The sequence below is a fragment of the Oratosquilla oratoria genome, chromosome 8 (assembly GCF_046742065.1).
Source record: "Oratosquilla oratoria isolate Oo_2021 chromosome 8, ASM4674206v1, whole genome shotgun sequence".
Taxonomy (NCBI): Eukaryota; Metazoa; Arthropoda; class Malacostraca; order Stomatopoda; family Squillidae; genus Oratosquilla; species Oratosquilla oratoria.
In genome coordinates, this window is record NC_134784.1 from 56,935,441 (window position 1) to 56,940,751 (window position 5,311).

Consider the following 5,311-nt stretch of genomic DNA (forward strand, 5'->3'; position numbering starts at 1 on the left):
TTTTTATTCCTTCTTCTCCCAATTTATATGATCCTGTTATTCTGTTTTTGCTTTTTCCAAATTCCGTTATACTACACTTTTTAGTGTTGAACTCCATCTCCCACTTCCTACTCCATTCCCATACTTTATTTAGATCACTCTGTAGTGACTCACAATCTTCTTCCGTGTTCACTTTTTTTAATAGTTTTGCATCATCTGCAAAGAAGCTCATATAACTTTCAATTTCTTCATGCATATCATTAATATATATAGCAAACATTATTAGGGCCAGAACTGTTTCTTGTGGAACACCACTTATTACTTCATCCCTCATTTTTATTGCAAAAAGTCTTCCATCCATTTAAGCAGTTTGCCCTGTATTCCTCCTTCAGTTCCTAATTTCTTAAGCAACTTCTTATGTGGTACTTTGTCAAAAGCTTTTTTTAGGTCTAGAAATGCACAATCAGCCCATCCATCTCTTACTTGTATTATATCTATTAGCCTTGAATAGAAACATATTAAACTGGTGACGCATGATCGTCCTTGTCTGAATCCAAATTGCCTTGGATTTAGCAGTTTTTTTTCTTCTAAATATTTTACCCATCTACTTTTGACAATTCTTTCACAAAATTTTGCTATTGTACTTGTTAGAGAGACTGGTCTATAGTTGGTAGGGTCTTCTTTATTTCCCCCTTTATATATAGGTACTATATTTGCTTTTTTTCCAATCTTCTGGAACTTTTCCTTCTTTCAAGGAACTGTTTATTATGCTATGTATTTTGTCTGCCAGTTCATTCTTGCATTCTTTCAAAATCCAGTTTGTTATTTCATCTGATCCATGCGATTTTCTGACATCAAGATTACTCAAGTGTTTCATTATTTCATTCTTTGTTACTTCTATTTCTTTCATTGGGGGAGGGTTCTCTTTCCATTCGATCTCCCCAGGTTGTATGTTCTCCCTTGTAAACACTGATGTAAAATTCTTGTTCATGATTTCTGCCATTTCTATTTCCTCTGTGAATTCAACTCCTTTTCTTAATTGATCTAATTCTTGTTTGTTTTTCAGTTTGTTTACTAATCTGCAAAATAGTTTTGGTTGATCTTTACATTTTTCTATGACATCTTTTTCATATTTTCTCTTTTCCTCTCTGCACTCTTTTACATATTAATTTCTATAACAACTATATGTGCCGTTCACACCCTCCGCTCAGCGCTCCCTACGAGAAAGTAATACAACATGGCACATACCAGAAACAGCAACAGCTCCAAGAAAGTTGAAGATATGGTGGAAAGTCTTGTGAAAGCAAGAGATGAGGACAAACAGTTCCTGTTGCAAGCAAGGAAAGAAGACCAGCAGTTCCTAAGCGAGCTACAAACGATAATCAAATAACAAAGGCAGGAGATACAAGATCTCAAATCGACTGTAGTTAATCTCGAAGCTAGAGTGGAAGACCTAGAGCAGTACACGAGGAGGGAAGATATCATCATCAGTGGTTTAAAGATTGTGAAAACGTATTCGGAAGCCGTGAAAGGTGATTCCGACTATAGTGTGGATAACAGTGGACAGAATATTGTAGAAAATCAAGTGATCCATTCTCTAAGTGACAAGGGAATACAGATCAGAGACACAGAGATATCAGCTTGCCATACACTGGGAAAAAGAAAACAGGACGGTACCCAAAATGTAATCGTGAGATTTGTATCAAGAAAATCGAAGGTGAACGTGCTGAAAAACGCCAAGAAATTGAAGGGGACGGGCATCTTCGTGAATGAACACCTGACGACACGAACCGGAGAGATTGCCAAAACAGCGCGCGACATGGGGAAACAAGATAAGATCATCTCGACATGGACAAGGGACTGCAAGGTGTACATCAAGTGCAAGGATGAAAAAGTACATCAAGTAAGTAATCTTGAACAATTAGTTGAATTTCAATAGTTCACATTCCTTAATCTTCTAACATAAACATAACCATGAACATTACAACTAACACAAAAACAAACATAACAAAAAACTGTTCTTCATGCCACACTGTAAGAGGCCGGTAGTTGTACGAATGGAAATGAGCTAGGGCATTAGAATAATTCAGACTCGACGCCTGCTCGAGGGCGACGTTATGTCTATGTAAACACACCGACGGTGGTGACTGTTTTATAATCGATGATGTAATCAAAACTCTGTAAGCGCAGGTTAGCTTCGTTTGACTAATGCTGAGGTAAACGATATTGCTAGTGGCATTGTAATGGCTTTCCGGATTGGTGCAAGGTGGAGAAGGAGAAAAAAACTATTGGTGCATGAATTCAAAGTCACGCCCATAAGGAGTGACATTTATTTCAGAAGTCACAGGAGATTGGATTAGAAAAATTAGTGACGTCAGACGAAGGTAGCTTAGCGTAGGATACGGGATCTAGGGAGACGATGTAGAGAGACGAGAGAAAGAGATCCTGAGTGTAACAAGACGGTGAAATTACAGTGAAAGAAGAAAGAAAATTCACCACCCTTTTATTAACCCAAAGGACGAGAACTAGGCACGGGCCTATTGAAATTAGAAAATAGTGAGACTACAGGAAATACAAGGCATTGGGCCTACTGCTTAAGAGGAACTTGAATATTTAGTGAAACTCACGTAACGAAGGCAAGGGGCCTCGAGACGAGTGGTATTACAAGTCAAATATACGTGTAATGGTCGAGGACCGACAGTGGTGGTGACAGTGGTGACAAGGGGAGGTGAAACACACCTTTGTCCCTACCAATCACCTCATATGTACATTATGCAAACATTTACATCATTTCATGTGTGCAAATATACCCGTAAATACTGCCAAAAATAACCCCAATATTTTCAGAAACTGATTCTGCATAGACTGCTCAAAAACATTTCCCTATCATGCCATCTCAAAAACAGAAATAAATTTTTTGCTTTCCGCGCCAAATCTCGCATCAAAAAACCTAGATGTATATACCGCCATTAAGAAGTATAAAGAAATAGACAAAATATCAGAAAAGGAATTTTCGATATTTAATCACAATAATACCCAAATTGACCCCGAATTAAATTTCTACTCAAAACTAACAAAAGACAGCGATTACTATAGTGATACACAATTTGACACAGTATATCGTGATATTGGTGGTTTCACACTAATTCACATTAATGCAAGGTGCCTAAACGCTAATTATCAGAAAATTGACTGTAATCTCAAGTTGCTCAATAAAAGCTTTGACGTTATAGTGATAAGCGAAACATGGATTGACCCAGGATGTCTAGTAAACTTCTTACAAGACTATACTCCCTACAGTGTTAATAGACAGATCCAAAAAGGCGGCGGAGTCTCTATCTTCATAAAAAAATCAATTTCATGCAAACTAATAAAGCAATCCACTAATTCGCATGAAAACCTATTTGATTGCGTAGCTGTTGAGATCTTCAGTAAAACAAAACAAAAGAATACTGTCATAACAAGTATTTACAGAAAGCCAGACACAAACATCAATGAGTTCACAAATATGCTTGAAGAAATCATAACTCCATCTAGAAATAAAAACCTATATCTCTGTGGTGACTTCAACATAGATTTACTTAAGTATGAGACTCACGAACAAACAAGACACTTTACAGATATGCTTTTCTGTTTAGGTATATATCCTTTGATAAATAAACCAACCCGAATAACAAATACAAGTGAAACAATGATAGATAACATTTTCACCAATATTGTAAACTCCGAGATTCATAGTGATATCTTAATAAGTGACATAAGTGACCATCTACCGGTATTCACTATCAATCCAAAAGAAATGCACTGCATAACAAAATCCAGAATTGCACTAAAACGTAAAATAGACGAAAAAAGTATTGCAAAATTAAAGCAATGCTTAAAAGAAGAAAATTGGGATCAGGTTTACGAGTCAGAAAATGCCAATCTATCATATAACGAATTTGTAAGCATTATCATGAGTAATGTAAACAAATGCTGCCCAGAGAGAGAAGTAGAAATAAAACCATATAACGTAAACTCAAAACCATGGTTTACAAACGGTCTTAAGAACGCGTGTCGAAAGAAAAACCAACTTTACAAGAAATCTATTAAAAGCAAGTCCTTGACAGACGAAAACAAATACAAAGCGTACAAAAACAAACTTACAACAATTTTACGCAACTGCGAAAAAAAATACTATGACACACTGCTTGAAAATTATAAAGGTAATATAAAAAAGACATGGGAAGTAATAAACAACTTAACTAGGCCCAAAAATAATAACACCGATGAATTCATAGACATTATTAAAAACGGAAAAACTAAAAAAGAAGTGGCAAACGAATTTAATGAATTTTTCTCCCATGTAGGACCTAACCTCGCGAAACAAATAAAGATCTTTTTGAAACACCGAATAAATAACAATATGTTTTTAAAACCCGTCACGGAAAACGAACTTATAACACGGTAAAATCAATACAGAACAAGAAATCACTCGATTGCACAGGAATCAATATGAACCTCGTAAAACAAATTATGCCTATCATCAAAAATAATTTTCTGACAATATGCAAATCATTTGAACAAGGAATATTTCCAGATGCAATGAAAGTAGCAAAAGTAATACCAGCCGACAAATCAAGTTATAATACCTATAGACCAATTTCACTATTACCACAGTTTTCCAAAATTCTTGAGAAGTTATTCACAATTCGCCTTGACTCATTTCTAAAAAAAAAAAAAAAAAAAAAAAAAAAAAAAAAAAAAAAAAAAAAAAAAAAAAAAAAAAAAAAAAAAAAAAAAAAAATGACGTCATTTACCATAGCCAATATGGATTTCAACGAAATCTTTCAACGTCAACAGCAGTAATGGAATTAATTGACGAGATAACTAACAATATAGAATAAAAGAAAAAGACAGCCGGCATATTTATTGATCTAAAAAAGGCATTTGACACAGTAAATCATGAAATCCTAATTCGAAAGGCCGAATACTATGGGCTAAGAGGTAAGGTTAACGATTGGTTAAAAAGTTATCTAAAAAACAGGAAACAATATGTAGCCATTGAGGAAGAACGATCACATATTCTACCAGTTACATGCGGAGTACCTCAAGGTTCAGTTCTAGGACCCAAACTATTCTTGCTATACATTAATGACATTACAAATGTATCCAACCTTATGAAATTTATACTGTTCGCCGACGATACCACCATTCTATGCTCCGATATAAATTCAGACAAACTGATCAAGACAATTAATGAAGGATTATGTCAGCTATCTAACTGGTTTTCAGCCAATAAACTCTCCTTAAATGTATCAAAAACTAACTACCTGCTTTTCTACAAAAATAA